Raw genomic sequence first — 20,505 nt, 5'->3', positions numbered from 1 at the left:
AAACATTGGGACAGGAAGGACCAATGAATTAGATAGGGATCTTTGTTCCTTATGTCCCCATCATAGCTCTATAGGGAGGGAATGAGGGTCAAGTTATGGCATGACCTGAAGCTTGCCTGATATATGGCCTGAAAGTTGCCCAAGATCCAAAAATTGGCATTGGATAGAAAGCCTCTGGCCAAAACCACACCTACATCCGTAGTCCTGTACTCATCCTGAAGCTATGCTTAGGTCTTGTGGCCTTTAGCTTTTTCCAATACTAAGGTGCGACCCCACCAGAACAAGGAAGAGATGAGGCTAGAAGGCATTGGGGTAGGAATGTAAAATAACTCAGGACCCCTGAAAAGAGTCAATCTTCCTCCATAAAATTCATGAACTAATGTTCAAGCAGCGATTGACCCATCCCTACACCCAAAAATGAAATTGAATGAGGTCAGTCTGAAGAAGGGGAAACTCCAAAGAAAGTTAAAGTACAGAAAGAATAGCAAAGAGACCCATAATGACCACAAAGCTGGAGAGTTCTCAGAGAGATAAATAGGACAATCAATACAACAATAGCAAAGTAGATATTTGATGATCCTGCTGGCGGCCCTCATTTATCCTACTTACAGTTCAGCTTGTGGAATAGAATCCAGTTCCAATAACCAGCGTAAAGAAATAATATACGTAGATCGTCAGAGACAGCCAAACCAACATGTAGATGAATGACATGGCTCCAGTCAGGCTCTGGATGACTCCTTGGGTCCCCACTTCTACCTGTGCCCTTAATAGCATCTCCTCCCCAACCTCCCTCAAATGGGCCTTAACTGAGCCATCACTGCTGTCCCAGGACTTGATCCACCAACCTACTCTCTTCTCGGATGGTCTCCTCTATAATACCTTTCAAGAGTCAGCTCAAATGTCTTTTCCATGAAAGCAAATGCAATCTCTCTGCAGAACTCTTGAGGTACTTGGGGCCTTTCTCACCCACTTACCATGTTCTATATGGTAATATGGTTATTGGTGTTCCAGTCATGTTTTCTCTGTAAGGCGGTGACCATCTTTTTATCACAGTGTAGTAAAGAGAGGTGCCCTGGATGCAAGAAAACTCTGTTCATGTCCCATCTCTGACACATCACTGGCTGTGTAGTTCTAGGCAAGCCATTTATCAAAGAAGGTGTTAGCCTGCATTGATAGAGTTAGTTCCCTTACCAGGGACTCTTCTATTTGGGGGTCATTAGTAAGAGCAAAGTAGTTTTTTTGTTTGTTTGTTTTTTTGTTGTTTTTTTTAAACCCTCAACTTCTGTGTATTGGCTCATAGGTGGAAGAGTGGTAAGGGTGGGCAATGTGGGTCAAGTGACTTGCCCAGGGTCACACAGCTGGGAAGTGTCTGAGGCCGGATTTGAACCTAGGACCTCCCATCTCTAGGCCTGACTCTCAATCCACTAAGCTACCCAGCTGCCCCCCCCCCCAAAGTAGTGTTAATGAAACCAAACAACAATGACTTACGATAAGCAAGAATTCTGGACAAAGACTGATATGGAAGCTGTTTGGTGCAAAACAGAGAATAAGTGCAATTGAGCAGACAACTACTTTTTGACTTTATGCCAGTTGGGAAAATGGTGAGGATTTAGCATGTAATTATACTTTTTTATTTTTCACATTTTTCTGCCTTTATTTTTTCACATATTCCTGAATTTGTGAGTGTTAAGTTCTCATAAAATGAAATTACAGGTCTACTAGCTATTCTATCAGCTACCTAGAATATAAATATAACTAGAAGGTGCTTAAATGTGGAATGAATAAGAAAGTAAACTATTTAAAGAAAACAACATTTTAAAGTGTACTCTGTGTAATATCATTTCTGCTATGCAAAATGGAGAGCAGAATGATTGACATTTAGTAGTCTGGGACTTAGAATCAACCAAGCTTGCCATGAGCCAGCAAGGGCAAAAGCCAGTTGCTGGGAAGACTATAAATAGCAGGATTTGGGACCAAAGGGAGTCTGGATTTGGAGAAGGGCTTTGGTGGGAGGTTTGGTTGGTTGGGTAGGCCAAAAGTCAATTTAGGATACCAGCAGCCAATACTGATCAATACCTTAGTTTCCAATCCTGTATGAATCTATACTATATATCCTAATTCAATTAATCATCAAAGAAGAAGCAACATCAATATCATCAAACATCCTGGTTCAGGTTAAAGCAGCCTGGCCTGGTCAGGTTACAACTGAGAGGGACAAACCTCTTCAACTGTTAATCTCAGATCCTGACAACCTTCAATTTGACATCACCTGATCATCTGTAGCTTTAGCCATGAATTCCCTTTATTCTTCTTTCCTTCAGTTCCCTGTTTCCCTTTCCCTAAGTCTGTTATCATTAAATCTTCAAACTTACTTAGGTGAATGTCATTTTTACCCTAAGGATCACCAAACATATCCTTGGGTATCTGAAGGAAGAGGGATTATTCAAACTAAAGTTAAGTCACAGTCAACTGCATTTATCCACATTTTGGAGTAAGGATAAGCATTCAAAGGAGCTGTGTGATCTAACCCACAGCCTCTTCACTTGATCACTTATCCTGGAACACTGTTATATTGTAGCTGGGTGTATTAAGTTCTTCACATATATTCCTGTGGGGTCCTTAGTGGTTCACCATCACAACTTAGTGCTACACCTAAGGATTCCCACACTCACTCGGCTTCAGCTACTCATACCATCAGAGGACCTTGTGCTCCCATTATCCTATAACATCTGGCTTTCTAACTCCTCCATTCAGGATTATTACCATCTTTAGGTTTGTATAGTTTATACCTTCATGGATCAGAAGATTATATATTTAAAGTTTAGATTGTCAGTTAAAATAGTTCTTCATTCACAACTTTTGTCATCCTGGTTGATTCCTCCCTCCTCCTTCCCTCCCTCCCTCTCTCAACTATTTCTTTTGACCCATTGCCTGTGATGATTCATATCTTTTCTAATTTTAATATTAGCAACACCACTCTTAATTTGTCCCAATTGTTATTAGAAGAAAATTCAAAACTATTTATTCGTGCCTGGAGGTTTCTTTCCTGAATCAGGACCTGATCAAAATTTTAAATCTTCTTAACTTTCCCCTTAGATGAACATGGAAACACACTTGGATACCAGCAATATTTCTCCAAATAATAATAACAGTATACTGCCATCTTTAGTGTATAGAGATGCTGTTATTTATTCCCAAGCAGTAGCACCTACCATTAGAGTTGGCTTATGTTTCTACACAGCACCCCACAGGAATGGCCATGGTTTATGGGGAGCCAGCCACTGTTAAGCCAGCTCAGCCTCCCGATGTTGTCCTCGCTTCCCAGTTCAATTTGCTCACCAGAAAAGGCCCTTGGGTAGTCTACTTTAGCCCTCCCAAACTGAGCCATTTGTATGCTGTGGTGACTGGCCAGCATTAGTTACTTTTTCAGAAGACAATAAGGAAAGGGTGACTCCTGGGCTCACCATCAGCCATCCTTTCTGAAGAGCATCTTTATTTTAAGCTTTCTTTCTTAAAATGAACTTAAATAATCACCAACAAATATGAAAAAAGAAGGGAGGAAAAGTATGGTATGTGAAACCTTATATATCTGTTACACAGTTCATTTTTTAATAGTGTATCTAAAATTCAATACCAAAATTTAAAAAAAGGGAAATTGCCCTGTTTGTGTTCTCTTCCAAGTTTCTTTTTGTTTTCTCCTGCATGCTTTTAAAATGCTTCTTCCCCCCCCCCCCCATTTTCTTTCTCTTGGCATCTCTGTCATTATTTCTAACTCATCCTCTCCCCAAAATAGAAGTCCTCCTTTGTAACAAATAAAAAACTCAAATCAACCCTCTGGCCATATCTAATTGCATGTCTAATTCTGCACCCTAATGTCCAATGATTTTCATAGCTGTATTATTAGCTAAAACTTTCCCAATGAACCAATTAACCTTTCTAGTACCTTTGTGAAGATAGCACTATTATCTTGGTTTTTATAGTTAAAGTAATTAAATGACACCATAAACAGCACGGCAACAGCACAGCCATGGCATGGCAAGTCAAGTGAAATTTCCCAACTCCAGATCCAGTTCTCATACAACTACAATCCACAGACAGATCATTTAAATTCTTAACAAATCTTAGTCTCGTGAATTGCTCATTAAAGCCTGGAAAGGGGCAAAGTGTGTTATCTATGTTATCTTTGAGTTGGTGGTACACCCGTGCCACCCTTAGCAAGAGGAAGAGGAGGAGGAGAGGGAGGAAGGGAAGCACAATTAAAAGCTGAGTGCCTTTTAAAAAAATACATATTTTCTTCAGCCTTGCTGAGCTCAGGTCTAAATCTCATATGTTTCTGCTCAGGACAATGCTCATGATTCTGCTGAATTCAATAGCACAGCCTTTTCCCCACCTCTGTTGAATGTGCTGCTTTGCTCAATGTAGATATATACCCTTGGGTCTGAACAGCCCCAATTTTTAAGAGATAAAAAAAGAAACAAAAGCAAATTCAAAAGCTAAATAGAAGGCACGCTGTCCTGAAGGCTGCCAAATTCAAGCTCTCATGGACCTCCAAGGAAATAAATTCCAAAGATAGCAGCAACCCAAGGCTGAGAAAGCCCATCCCCAGGCTCAGGAGAGTTCAGCCTCACAAACCCAAAATAGCTTGTTGTAATGGCTTCAATGAAAGATGGAGTAGGAAGGGATTCCCAACATGCTGCTTTCAAGCAGCTCCACAATCAAGCCCTTACAGATAGAGTCTTCCACCAGGTAACGGCTGCCTGGGGGCACTACAAGCCAGGTGCCCAGGTCAGAGAAGTGCCCATCTACTCAAGGGGAGCAGTGGTAAGCCAGTGTTACTTGTCTCTTGTCCTCACTCTTTCTTTGACACTCTTGGCAAAGGGAAGGGGGAGGGAAGAGGGAGCCCCCAAGTATGAAACATGATGAAGAAAACATAAAGGTAAAATAAAATTCAGAAATGTCAATTTTATTTTATTTTATTTTATTTATTTAAAACCCTTATCTTTCACCTTAGAGTTAATACTATGTATTGGTTCTAAGGCAGAAGAGTGATAAGGGCTAGGCAATGGGGGTTAAGTGACTTGCACAGGGTCACACAGCTAGGCAGTGTCTGAAGCCATATTTGAATCCAGGACCTCCCATCTCTAGGCCTGGCTCTCAATCCACTAAGCCAACAAGCTGCCCCCAGAAATGGCAATTTTAAAGATAATAGGAATATTTCATTAAATCTAAACTAAAATAACCTAAGGTTATATACACAAACCATATACAGAGGCAGAGGCAGCAACTCCACTACATGTTTTCATTCTAAATGCTTGAAATGGTACTGGACCATTTGGAGGAATTACCCATCAGAATGTAAAAACAACCACCACCAACAAAACTTTGGAAAGCGCCAGGGAAGCCAGGGAAGAGTCCCCTGCCTTTTCCTACTGAGGAGCTCTTTTTTTATTTCTCAAAGTTCTTATTATCCCTGATAACACAAAAAAAGGTCTGGAGATAGATAATTGGGCCAGAAGTCTCTAATAGAGAAGGCTCCCCTGCATTCCATTCAGTAGTTCAATTCAAAACATCTCTTAAGCACCTATTCACCCGCCACAAGGCACATTCACAGAACCTTTCAGGAGATTTAGGGTGGCAAAGCAGTTAAAGCTGAGATTCAAACTCTTTATTTTCTGAATCCAAGAACAATGATCCTTCCATTATTCCACATTGCCTCAGTAGAGCTAAAGGGAAAAGGAGATGTGATTGGATATCTAGTAAGGGTATTTGTGTGATGGGGCATATGGAGTGTTCAAGGTTTACTAGCCCCTCTGTGGTGAGGGCTTGATGAGCCCTTTCCAGGGCTGCTCATCCACTTTGACCTTTGGTGTCTACCTTTCACCCAGCTCTCACCTGTGGCTCCAAGAAGCTGGAGCAAGAGCAGTGGCCCCATCCCAGTAAAAGCATCTGACAAATGGGCTAAACCAGGTGGAAGTTACCCAATAGGACTCAGACCTGTCAGTAAGTTAGGGGGATGTCTAGCCCAAGTGTGTGAAGATCTCTACTAGTGGAATGGGCACATGAGAACAATTGGTTCCAGCCGCCATTGTGGGAGGCCAATAAGAGAAAAAGTCTCAAATAGATAAAAATCTGAGACTCCTCTTTTGACCCCTTTTATGATCCATACATTTTCTTATTGAAAAAACATTATAGCCTTATTGAAAAGCTTCCTAGCAAACCAGCCACTATAGAGTTAATAATTTCTCTCCTTGATAATTAAGAAGCCTGAAATCTAAAATATATTACTTAGACAGTTAAGGTCAGAATTGGACAAAGCTAGACAAGACTTTATCTGACCAGGTGCAATCCTGTAAATCAAGAGTTCAGGACTCAATTTATTTAGGATATCTATGAAATGTAGTTACTACCCCCCCCCCCAATTAATCTCCTGCAAATTGGTGGCTGGAATTTGGCCTTTGACCCTGGACCTATCTTTCTACTTTTAAGCCTCTAATGGGTTTTTGTATAATTTATAAACCCTACACAGTTGTAAAGTTTTCTTTGTGTGTGTGTATGTGAATTGGGTTTGGTATACGTTATATAAATAAAATCCTAAGCTCATTGCAAGGAGACACAGCAGCACCATGAGCTGACAGAAAGACTGTCTGCTTCTTTCTTATCAACTAAGCTGTCATTATCAGACTATCTGGAGATGATAAAAAGATCTTGAGACCCTTGAAAGTGGTTGAGGCAAACGCTGTGGATGCCTAGAGCTTGGTCAGATGTCCGAGATGCCACTGCGTTTCTTGACTTTTGTCTTGCCAGTGGACTTAGGGACATTGCTTCACTTAAATCCAGTTCACAGAGGAGTCAAATATCACCCCATGTAGTCATTAGTCCTCTTCCAAAAAGAACAACATTAAGGTGGAGACTTCCACACTCAAAAAGAAAGTCTTTTCCCTGAAGGTCGTAGTTTAATATTTCTTACATTCAAGATGTCACCACCAGTTTTCCTGCTTCTTTTTGTATGTTATCTCCCTTTTTGGATTACAGTCTCTTTCAGGGCAAAGGCTTTCTTTTTATTGATTGTATCCTCAATACTTAGAACAATGCCTGGCACATATAAATAATAATATAAATATTGCTACAGATATATATTAGTATAAATATAAACAAATGTTTATTGGATTGGAATGGGACCAATGGGAAGAACTAATAGAATGATAATTCTCTCCTTTCCCTACAAGCAGCCCAGACCAGGAGATAGATAGAGGGAACAGGATGGAATAGCATCTTTCTTCAAACTCCCAAAAGTCAGGAAGAGTCCAGGTAGGAGACTTGTACATGATAAAATGACATCTTTTGTCTTTTGTGAGCAGGAAGAATCTTCTAAAATCAAGAAAAGACCAACCTAGGGACTTCCAAACAATATAAAACTGTCTTAACAACTGAATGGGATTTCTATATAGTTAAAGTATTTATTAATTACATAATTGATGGTGAAAACAGCCCACAGTACCAAATCAACCATGCTCCTGTTAGAATATAAGCTACTAGAGGACAGGAATTGTACATGTATATGGTGTATGTATGCATATATGTATATATAATATTATTTTCCTTCTTGATTCCTGGTGTTTAGCAGAATGCTTGTCACTTAAACACTTATTGATTCATTGATTGTGAGAAAGGTATGAGATGACTCATTCATCAGATTTGCAGATGGCTCATAGCTAGGAGTTTGGAACTGAATCTAATAAGGTGAGATTTCTTAGGAATAAAAAAGTAAATAAATAAAATTTGCAAGATAATATGGAAAGATTTTTTTAGGAAGATAGTGGTTGTTCTGAAAAGGATCTTGAGGTTTTCATGGACCACAAAATCAATGTACATCAGCCAAATGAAGCTAATGACAAAAATTCAGGAAAAAGAAAAGCAGAGTTCTAACTCTGGATGAAAAGGAAGTTAAAATCATAAAACTCTTTAAAGGAAAAGTTGTAGCAAGAATAAAATAAGTGAGCAAGAAGTAAGTATGTTCTCTTACAATTCTGGCTGATTGAACATTAATAATAAATTCAATGGAGATGACACCAAGAAATGTTTATATGATGAGTCAGATTAGAAGAATCCGGTACAGCAAAATATGCTTGAGTTTGAGGAGTTTTAACTGCAAAATTTTAGTATTGCAAATGTTTTCTAGTGTTGTTATTAAGCACATCACTTTTTTTAAGTGTATAAATTCTGTTATGAAATAAAATCCTAGTTATTAAAGATAACATGAGTTTTTTAGGTTTACTCTCCAACAAGAGGCCATCAAATGAAATGCTAAACCATAGAGACTTTCGAGTATGGGGAATTAATTCCAGCTCTTTACCAGGAGGAGAGCAAGATATATTCTAAACATACAGACAGCCATATTCTCAGTATGTCTGTAATTGTCCTATGAAATGGGGCAGCTAGGTGACTCAGCAAATAAAAAATCATGCTAAAGTCCTGGGTTCAAATCTGACCTCAGACACTTCCTAGCTATGTAACTTTGGGTGACTCACTTAACCCCAGTGCCTAGCCCTTACTACCCTTCTGCCTTGGAACCAATACTTGGTTTCAATTCTAATACAGAAATAAGGACTATTTTTTAAATTTTTCCCATGAAGGAAAAGGGAAAGGAATACACATTTATATAGTACCTAACATGCACCACACACTGTGCTAAGTACCTTATAAATATTATCTTTTGTGATTCTCACAACACTGTGAAGGAGGTGCTATAATCATCCTCAATTCAAAGTTGAGGAAACTGAGAAAGAGAGAGGTTAAATGACTTCCCTAGGGTCATACAAACTGTGTCTGAGGTCCAAGTTGAACTCAGGTCTTCGTGACTCCAGGTCTAGTGCTTTATCTACTGCCCCCACCAGCTATCTCTCTGAGTTTCTAGGTGTACAGGAATTTGGGAATGAAACACCATTGCAATTTATGGTGCCAAAATACTCAGTAGCAGAGTATAAGATGTATCATTTTCATAAAATCCAGACTTAAAAATTTTTTGGAAAAAAAAACCTTCAGGAAAAGATCGTTAACTCCCTGAATCAAGAAAATGAATTGTTTGGAGAAGGTGCCATAAATAAATCTAAAAGAATCCTACACTGTATCAGAAGATCCAGAATGAACTTTGGGATGCATTGATTGAACTGAAGGGGGTTGGGTTGAACACATTTATTCTGCATGTAAACTCATGCCAAAGGGGCTTGCCCCGTAATTGGCTTTTTGTCATTGTGCCTCCCAATCATTGGTTTTGCTCTCTCTCTTTTATTTCCCTCTTATTTCCAACTATTGTAATTTCCTCTTAGAAAGTGCAATATTGTATACACCTTTAGCTAGAAGATCTTTAGAAGTATAAGCTGGTTACCTTAAATGATTCATTGGGGAGGCTAGTCTCCCAAAGAATCAAGTAGAGTTTCTGAAAGATTTCTTTATTCTCTTTGTCTATTTTGAGTTAATCAATTAAGAAACCCTTACTTAACACTTTGTTAGCCATCAAGCCACTTACTTAGAGAGCTCCTCCCTTTTAACTCAATCAGGCAGAAACTTGTGAATCCTCTGATAAGAGTTTTCACCCTCAAAGGTCAAAGGTAGATCCCACAGACACTCCCCTGGTCAGTGTTATGCAATTTGGAAGCTGTGATTGGCCCCTGTGAAGAGGGAAAAGGACAGGAAGTGACATGGAAAAAAGGACTATAAAAAGTACAGAACTTCTTGTCCTTTTTGCTTCTCCTTTGGACTCCTTCTTTGGAGGACTGTTCCTTGGGTCTTCTTCTTTGGACTTCTCCTCAGGACTTCTGGTTTGGAGAGATTCCTGCCTGGGTGGTTCTGTGAGGAGACCCTCTCTGATCATTGGTGCTTCGGCGGGACACTCCCTTCAGTGTGAGTTCTGTGGAGAGACTCTTTTCCTTGGATCCTGCATCAGCTTGCTGGTGAGTGACTCAGACTTCTAGGTGGAGATTGGAACTTTGTTGAGGAGCAAGCTGAATTTCATCAGATCAGCACTTAGGTTAGGCTAGGCAACTCCTTATCTCTCTCCCTCCTACATTTCATACTTCAACTCTTTCTCTTCCTCACTATAAATAAAAGCTGCTAATAGTGTTTTTCTGGCTTAGGGATAATATTTTGCATTTGGCAACCACAACATTGAATTTATAACTCTCTTATTTAGTCAAAGCCCCAATTTAATCCTTATAAAGGAAAAGGAAAGTCTACTTATAATTGCTCAGATGCAAGCCATGAGAGGCATTAGTCAAGTGGCTATCATGGTTACATGTTGGTATGGTTGGTATGGAATGGATGGAAGTGCCTGCCCACAAGAAATTTGCAGTATTAGAAAAAGTGAAATGGGCAGAAAAACATCAACAAACTTTTTTAAATGAATATTTCCCAATGATTCTCTCCAAATGTCTATCCTTTCCACACTGGCACTTCTAAATGATGGCCAAGTTATGAGTTCAAGCAAATCTTTGCAAAGCTCATCTTCACCCTCTAGCCTAATCCTCCCAGAAATGTCCTCACCATGTGTATACATGGCTTCAAATATCAAGACTTATAAGGATGCCTTCTGAGAGTCAAATCTCTGCATGGCTAGATTATGGATTTGAGTAGTGAGAAGTCAGCATTCTTAGAATTTAGAGGATTTAGCATTTGTGCCCCAGAAACTCTGCACTGGTCATATTTATAAACATTTTTAAAGCTTTAGTCCCTCTTAAATAAATGTGATGCATGCCCTGCATATATTACTACTTGACAAAACACAGCTAATTAGGGAAAGTATAAATAGCCAGAGTTTGAAGGGAGTCATATGTATGTGTATTTTTTTTTTTGCTTGCTTTAAATATACTTAAATCTAAAACTCAGAAAACTTAGTCAATAAATAACTGTTATGTGTTATGCTCTGAGAATTTGGGAGGGCAGGAAGATGTCATGCAGCTTGGGGATGCCATTCTCTTTGATTTGTTAGTAATCCATGCTCAGTCCAAAATTTCTTTGTATTTATTTTGTATATATTTTATAATGATTTATCAGTGTTTATGCTGTATTTCATTCCACCTATGCCAAGTATAATATAAGCTAGTTGAGGACAGGAACTGTTTGTGTTCCCAGTGCCAGCCACACAAACAAGGGCTTAATGAATATTTTATATTTTTGAACTGGATTGTGTTCGTGTAACTTTAGAATTTCTATAGTAAATGCTTCATTGATTCCAAAGCAGGATTTTGGACTTGTAGAGTCTATAGCAGTCAAGTTCAATCATGTGGAAAACTCACTTGCATACTATCCACATACTGGTTCTGAGCATTCTCATTCTGTTGAGTAGGATGGGACACAACTAAAGCTGGATATTCGCAGGCAATACAATTCCACATTTAAGTGCTCGAGGTAAACAACTATGGACTCTGCTCTGGAACCAGACCGACCCTGGGTGACCACTTTGGATTGTACTGGAGAGATTGCCAGCAGTCACCAGGTGTTGTAGGATTGTTATAGAGACACTGATGAAATAAACAATATAAGATGACCCTGAACAAAAGAATCCTGTATTCCTGACATTCTTTGGCTCCCAGACGTAGGTCAACTATAGGAAATCTTTGATTTCCCAAGATGTCTAGGAAGGAATTAGAAACTTTCATGTGGAGTCAAGGTCATTCCATGGTGATTCAAATAAGAACATAACGAAGTGTCCCAAATCAATTACCTACGCCTGGAGACCTATATCAACTATTCCAATACTGAATGCTTTGTCCCACCAAATGAATTGGCCAGGAAAATTTATTGCCAAGAAAGATAGAAAGAGAACTCATTTGACTGAGATCATTGCTAGGCAACAACTTCAGAAGGACAGGGAAGGAAGCAGTGGTCAGTGTACAGAGCCAAGGGTCAGAAACCAGTGCGGAAGAGATAGAGGAGTCATGGAATCACTAGACATAACAGTAGTGGGAGAGGAGCTTTGGTAACCAAGATTGGAAGCAAGGCCAAGAGGATTCAATTAATCAGCCCATCAACAAGTTTTTCTTTTTAACCCCTTACCTTCCACCTTAGAATCAATACTATGTATTGGCTCCAAGGCAGAAGAGAGGTAAGGGCTAGGCAATGGGGGTCAAGTGACTTTCCCAGGGTCACACAGCTAGGAAGTGCCAGAGGCCAGATTTGAATTTAGGAGCTCCCATCTCTAGGACTGGCTCTCAATTCATTGAGCTACCCAGCTGCCCCCAACAAGTTTTGTTTTGTTTTTTAAAGGTCAAAGAGTAAAATAACCTTTCTTTAAAATTAGCTGAAATTCTAATAAAGAAGACAAAAACTACATATAAAAATATACATATATATACAAAGCATGTATATATGTATATATAACAGAAATAAAGTTAATTAATATAAATATATACAATGTAATTAAATACAAAGTTATTTGAGAGGAAAGGAACTAGTAGTTCAGAGGAGAGTTAGAAAAGACTGCACAAAAGTTGCTCAAACTACATCTTTTTTTTAACTTTAAAATATTTTTCAATTACATGTAGAAAAAATTTTTAACAATTATTATCTGACCTTTTATGATTCAGATTCTCTCCCTTTCCTCCTCCCCTTTTCCCTCCCTCTCTCCTTTTCCACCACCCCAAGGTGGTAAGTATTCTAATATAGATTATATCAGTACTATTTGCAATACTTATTTTCATAATCTTCAGGTCAGAAAAGAAGACATATCACACATACACACACATGAAAAACTCATGAAAGAAATAGAATGAAGAATGGAATGTTTGGATCTGCAGTCAGACTTCTTTGGCTATGGATGGCATTTTCATCATGAGTCCCTTGGGATTATCTTGGACACTTGCTTTGCTGGTAATGGTTTAGTACATCACAGTTGATCATCACACAATATATCTGTTATCATATGCAGTGTTCTCCTAGATGAACTGCATCTTAAAGGAAAAGAGGAACTCTTTGGGGTGGAAGTAAGGAGAGACTTCCCCTTTGTCATGGGGGGCCACAAGGGAGATAGCCATCACAAAGGCATGGAAACTGGAGTGTCATGGGTAAAGAACAGAGGAACGGCCAGTTTGGCTAGATTGCAGACTATGGGAGGAGGAGTGATGTCCAGTAAGTCTGCAAAGATAGGTTGAAGTCAAGTTATGTAGAGTTTAAAAAGCTAAGCAGAAGAGTTTATATTTTATCCTAGAAGCAGAGAAGACACTAGAGGAAGAAAGGAAGAAAGGAAACAAGCATTTATTAAGCATTAACTACAAGTCAGGGACTGTGCTAACCGATAAGGATATTAATACAACTGAAAAAAGAGAGTCTACCTTCAAGGATATTACATCCTAATTGGGGAAGACAGCACAGAAAAGAGAGCTGAAAAAAGTGCAAGGTGGGGAGGAGGATAAATGGGGGTATGGTTTGGAATTCATCAATGGGAACAGGCGTATGTTTTTCAGAGGGATGTTCCAGGTCAAGGAGACCATAGGAGTGGAGGCCCCAGGCACTGAGGGAAATTCCAGGATGAGACAATGGAAAAGGCACAGTTTTGAAGTCTGGAAGTCAGGAACAAGAACAGGAGGGGAATGAAGACCAGTCTTGGCCCCTCCACAAAATGGTAGCCTCAGGAAAAACTGGAGGGAAGTAGCATCATCAGATTGCATACTTATGAAAAATTATTTTGGCAGCAGTGAGTTGGATAGGCTAAAATGGGGAGAGACCAAAGGGTGGGAAGCAAATTAAGATGCAATTATAAGAATTTAGGTGAGAGGTAAAGAGGGCCTGAACTAATATGGTAGTGTATGATTAGAGAGAAAAGGTCAGATGTGAGAGATGCCAGGAAGAGAGAAAAACAGTAAAACATCAGAACAAGTCAAAATTGTCAGAAAAGCTGAGTGAAACCAAGCAAACTAGGAATGTGGATAATCATAGACTGCCTGTTCACTATGCTCAGTACAGATTCTGGTAGAACATGCCTTTAAGGCAATTTTACATGTTGCCAGCTATGACTGTAGAAACTATAAAAGATCCAACAATAAAGAGATCTTCAAAATAGAGAAAAAAACAGTAAAGTAAAATTTATAGAGTCCACAAATACATTTTTAATAAGGCACTTAAGCAGCACCCATATTTCATGTCTGCTATCAACTTCTTGCTGTTCTAACTGGAGGGAAGACCTTAGCAAAATCTGGCCTAGTCCTGAATTATCAATAGCTGCTCATGATGAAGCTATAGTCAGAGCCACCAAGTATATTCTAAGGTAAAATGTCTTTGGAACCTCTGCTGTATCTTGTATTTGTTGTAGTTCATAACTTCTGTTGCCTCTGGAATTTCCCAGTGAATCACAAAGAATCCTTCTTTCTAGGATTCCAAGTGTGAGACTGTATTTCACTCATCATTGACACAAAAAGATGAATTTGTGGCAAGACTTAAGAAAGTTCTATGTTATTTCACCACATCAGACATCTGAATAAAAAAAGAGAAATATGACATCAGAGTTTCCAGGGTCACATTACTTTTAGGCGATTCTATCAATGCCACATCATGGGGATATACAACATTCCAAAGATATGTCCAATTCAAAACCAAAGAAAGCATCATCTCCTTTCACCTACTGAATTTCTAGCATGTATTTTTTTTTTCTACAAAAGGAATCTTTGCTAAGCTCCTTAATCATCTGCTGGAAAAATGTGTTCTATAAAATAGAATTCTAAAGCATAAAGATATTTTCTAGAATTTCAAGGCGTTATTGACTTCCAAATCTGTATTAGGATATTATCATGAGTATAAACTATGGCTTATTGCCACAGATGCTTCATTTTCCACATTGGAGCTATGCTTAGCCACGAAAGGCCAGATGGTACGTAGGTATCAATTTAACTCTATTTAATAGGCATTTAGGAAATATGTCCTGTGGGCAAGACACTATATTGGGTGTTAAACATTCAAAGACAAAAACGAAACAACCTTTCTTTCAAAGAGTTTATATTCTAGAGGGAGATGTGTGTGTGAGAGAAGGAAGAGGTGGGTAAAAAAACATGTACATATAAGTAAATATAACGTAATTTGAGGAGGGAGAGTACTAACAATTGGGGGTTGAGATAGGACCAAAGAAAGGAATCACATATGAGATTGTACCTAATCTGAGCCTTGGAAAAAACACAGATTGTGAAAGGTGAGGCAGGAATTCATTCTAGGCAGAGAGACAGTCTGTGCAAAGTCAATGAAGGAGACAGGATGTGGAATGTCAGGTTTGGGGAATAACTAGGAGGCCAGGTTGTCTGGAAGATAAGACAGATTTACGTGTCAGGGGCCATGTCCCCTTAAAGCCAGGAACTACCAAAATTTTTAAAAACAAAGAGAGGATCCACAAAATAAAGAAAAAGTAGCAATAAAGATACTTTAGAATATATAGAAAGTACATGAAGGAGAAAAATATGAACTGTCTGGAGAGGTAGGTTGGAGCTAAATCATGGAGAGCTTTAAATGCTAGATTGAGGAGTTTGTATATTGTTTTTTGTTTTGTTTTGTTTTGTTTTGTTTTTTTAAACCCTTGTACTTCGGTGTATTTTCTCATAGGTGGAAGATTGGTAAGGGTGGGCAATGGGGGTCAAGTGACTTGCCCAGGGTCACACAGCTGGGAAGTGGCTGAGGCTGGGTTTGAACCTAGGACCTCCTGTCTCTAGGCCTGACTCTCACTCCACTGAGCTACCCAGCTGACCCTGTATATTGTTTTAAAAACAATAAGGAGCTAATAACAATTTTTAAAATTAAGGTATTTTTATTTATTTCATTAAATATTTCCAAAATACAAGTAAAAAATTTAACATTAATTTTTTTTTTTAAATTTTGAGTTCCAAATGCTCTCTCTCCTCTTACACACGGGAAGTACTGACAAATTTTTAATAACATGATTTCATATTTTAGGAAAATTATTTTGAAAGCTCTATGGAAGTTGATTTGGTGATGGGCTAGACTGAAAGCAGGGAGACCAATTAAGAAGCTATTCTAGTAGCGAGATCATCCAGGTGAGAGGTGATGTGGTCCTGAATTTGCATAGTGAATAGTGAATTGTGAATAGCTAGAAGAGGGTGGAGGTGAGAAATGTTAGGGAGGTAAATCTACTCCTGAACAACTGATTAGATTTGGCAAGATTAGGGAGAAAAGTCTGGGATGACTTCAGGATTACAACTTGGAAGGATTGTGGTGCTCTCACAAAAATAAAGGGAGGGTAGGTGTATTCTGTAGCCCCACCCGCCCCCTCCCCCTAACCCCGTTAGTAATGGTTTATTTTTACACAATTATATGGGAAGGGTAGCCTGAGGGGGAGAAATAATGAGTTTTGTTTGAGACATGCTTTATATGAAATACTGAATGGAATAGTCCAATGGGACATCATTGGAGATAAAGGATTTCAAGAGAGAGAGAAGGGCAGGAAAGATATGGGAGTCATCTCAGTCAGTCAAAATGTAAGTTTTTATTAAGCAGAACCTACTACTACTACTACATAGCTAGTCACTATGCTCAGTGCTGGAATACAAAGAAAGACAAAAGACAATCCCTGGCCTTGAGGAGCTCACAGTCTAATGCGGAGATAGCGTGCAAATAAATATGTACAATCAAGTTATGCACTGTATAAATAGGAAATAATCAATAGAGGATAAACATTAGCATTGGGCCTGAGGTGGGGAAAGGTTTCCTGTAGAAGACGAGATTTTAGCAGGGATTTGAAAGAAGACATCTATTTTAGGCTAATAATAATCATGAAAAACCAAGCAAAAGAGTGGAAACAAGAAAAGATGACCTAGGTCAGAACTTTAAGGGACATTCATGCCTACGAGGTAGGAGATGGTTGGTAATACGGCAAAGAAAACTGAGAAGAAGCATTCAGACAGGTAGGTTGGCCTAGACAGAAAACTCAATTAACATCAATGGACAAGTATTTACTAAATGCCTGTTTTTGTGCCAGGAACTGTGCTGGGTGCTGGGGATACAAATACAATGAAATAATCCCTATTAATGAGGAACTTACTTTCTAATGGAATTGAAAGGTCCAGGAATAAAGAGAGGAGATGATACCCAGGAAGAGGGAGTAGCCAACGGGTGTCCAAAGCTTCGAAGAGATGAAGTGACATGGGCACTGAGAAAAGTCCATCAGATTTAGTATTTGAGATTGTTGGTAATCTTAGAGAAAATCATGATTGACTGGCTGGATTAGAAGTCATATGGAGAAGGCTCTAGGTGGTGGGAAGGTGGATGACTTTTTCTAGTAATTCGAGATAAAGTAGAGGTAAAAAGAGATAACAGAAGCTTCAGGAAATAGCAGAGTTACATGAAGACAGTTTTTTAAGGATGGGAAAGCCTGACATGTATATAGACAATGGAGGGAAGAGAAAGAACAACTGAGGATGAAAGAGAGAGAATCATTAAAGGGCACACTTGGAGGATGAGAGGCCATAAGTAGAGGGAATTATAACACAATAAAAATGTTGCTTAGAAAACATCACTGCATGAATTTAAAAAGCCTATATTGTTATCATGGTTGTCATATATTATTATGTTATCAACAATTTTTACCACTGTGGTCATACACTCAGGATTTTTTACTTACTATAGTCCTTCATATAACTTTTATATAGAAATATATTTATAGCTTGGAGACATGGTGACATAACATACAGAGAGCTAACTACCCATTTATGGTCTTATGACCAAAAAAAACACTTTATCTCATGGAGGTCTGGATCTTATTTGGATAGCAGGTCCAATAATCACTTATTTTCACAGAGTTTTTCTTTAAGTTATGCTTGTGCCTGGAGTGAGAAATACTTCACCCATCAGAACTGAATGAAGTCATAATTTGCCACCAGAGTGTGGGCAGCAGTGATAAAGTGAGGCCAGCTGGGCTATAATGTTTCTAGGGCCAATTTGTACCACCATGTATGATCAAAAAGGAATCACACAGATTTATAGTGATGCTCAGTCATTTGGTTATCTGGGAGAGGTAAGAACTAAGAATTTCATTTTTCAGGTTACTGGTGACCAGAGAGGGCATAGGACAATCGCTATTGTGTCCAAGAACAGCAAAGCATTGGCAGAAGCCATAGGAGCACTTAAAACCATTAATATCCCTGTTTTCAACTGGAAAAATTATGGAGTTTTGAAAACCAATTTACTTCTCCCTCAAGGGAATCTCACCATCCCTTTAACAATGGATCATTTTTCAACAAATGTGCTTATCAGTGCCATACCCCAACTTTCCACTTACCTTAAGGACAACATGATATTTTCTGAAGGTCACAGGCACTTGCACAGACTCCCTAGATGGATTTTCTCAAATAGGGGCCCCTCAGTTTATATCTAGGCTGTGGAAAGGGTTTCAGAAAAGGATTTTTAAGTGACCTCTCCTCACCCACAAGCCAGTGGGCACAAAAACTTTTTCTGCTGTTGCTACTACCAACACTGGTAGCAGAACTGAATTAGATTCTTTTTATATTTTTCATTTTTTACAGTAATAAAGGAATTTTTGTTTTACTTTTGTAAACTTTTAAAAGTTTTTATTATTTCCAGAACACCAATAAAAAGAATACAGCTTAGCTCCCCCCAAATAAAACAAATAAACAAGCCATGGGAAACAGGGTCAGGGAAAGTCAGGGGCTGGAGAGACAGCTTCTCAGAGACTGGGATGACAGCACACCATGTGGTCACACTCATCTTGCAAGCTCCAGGACTGGGCTTGTGGTCTAGAAGGCCTGGACAGTGGAGGGATACATCTAGAGCTGGTCAGCAAGGTATTGCTTGGATGAATCTCCCCCGTGGAAAAGTCTGGCACCAAAGATGAAGCCAAGAGAGATGGGGTCCTGGAGAAATGACTTTTCTTCCCATTCTCTTGTTCATCCACATCCTCAGGGCAGCCGTTTCTTTCAAGTCTTCCTTCCTGGATTTCAGGACTGGGGAAAAGGGAGAAGAGGAGGAAGCTTCATGGTGTTAGGAGACACTCTGCCTTTGAAAGAAATAGAGGCAATAGTAGCAGCTCCAAATAACCTGGAGGCTGGTGGGGAGGGGAGGTACTGGGCACTTCTTGGGAGAAGGAAGACCCCTATCCTCAGGAGAGGAGGCTGTGTTCAAGGCAAGGCTTCAGTCACCATCTCAAATAGTTAGGGAACTGGGCTTTTACTGTTCTGAGACAACTCTTGTCCTGGGAGCGATTTCTCCATCGTCTTCATCTTCTGGGCAAGAGAGAACAAATATCTTCTCTCCAAGTGGATTAGGGTTAGATCTGGAGTTAGATAGGTTAGATAAGGGATTACATGTAGGTTAGAGTTTACCCAGTTATACCACAATCCATTCTGCCTTTGGAAACTCACTTCTGGTAGCCTATAGATTCTCCCATTCTGTAGATTCTGTATGTCCCAGTTAGACAAGTCAGAAACTTAGCAAAAATTTTTTGGGGTGGGGGGAAGGGGCATGAGAGAGGTCCAGATTTCCTCATTTCACTCCTGTGGGAAACTCCCCACCCTGATTCTGCTAGTGATGATCAAGAAACCTTCTGCAACTTACAGTTTCGGTGACTGCCAGATGAGCACAGAAAATATAAGCATCTTGCCCAGGGTCACACAGCTGGTATTGGTCAGAAGGATGTGAACCAATCTCTTTCTGACTCCCAAGCTGCCTCATGACTCAGCACAGGCCACCTATGATTAATTGGGAACACCTGAAGACTGGAGAATCTGGGCCATTCAGCAAACACTAAGGCAGGAACAGAGAAGACAATTGGGGATTGACGAAGAACAAAGGCACCATTGTTGGAACCCACAGACCCAGCCTGGCTAGGCCATACTTATTATCTCTTAGTGCTTAGGCTCTACCAGAATTTATAGGATAAATATTCAAGTCTGTTCTCCTCCTCTCAGTGGATGAGCCCTGAAAATGAGTGTGGTGTACATAAAATCCATCTGGGCTTGTTACTTAGTAATTTTTCAGTCAAGTCTCACTCTCTATTGACCCCTTTTGGGGTTTTCTTGGTAAAGATACTGGAATGGTTTGCCATTTCCTTCTCCAATTCACTTTGCAGATGAGGAAACTGAGGCAGACAAGGTTAAATGAGTTGCCCAGGGTCACACAGCTAGTAAGTATATGAAGCTGTATTTGAACTCATGAAGATGAGTCTTCCTGGTTCCAGGCCCAGCACTGTGCCACACAGCTGCTTGGAGTCCCAGGACTTGGATTCAAATACTTTGCTACCTGTGTGTCTTTGGGATTAGTCTAAGTTCACTGGGATTCAGTTTCCTAGTTATAGATGAGAATGTTGGTTTCCATGACTTCCAAGGCCCCTTCCAGTTCCAGTTCCAGATTCTTTTACTATAATCTGTGAGTTTGGAGGACTTTGAATTTGGAAGATTTTCTCAACTAACTTATTATATCTCATAACTCAAACCAGTGCATTCCCTTAAATTTCCAAAGCAGTAGACCATTTGCTTCCGTGTGAATGGGATCTATAGAAGAGCA

The sequence above is a fragment of the Gracilinanus agilis genome, chromosome 3, assembly GCF_016433145.1.
Source record: "Gracilinanus agilis isolate LMUSP501 chromosome 3, AgileGrace, whole genome shotgun sequence".
Classification (NCBI taxonomy): Eukaryota; Metazoa; Chordata; class Mammalia; order Didelphimorphia; family Didelphidae; genus Gracilinanus; species Gracilinanus agilis.
The sequence above is the reverse complement of the archived record's forward strand: the minus strand, read 5'-3'. Positions refer to the sequence as shown.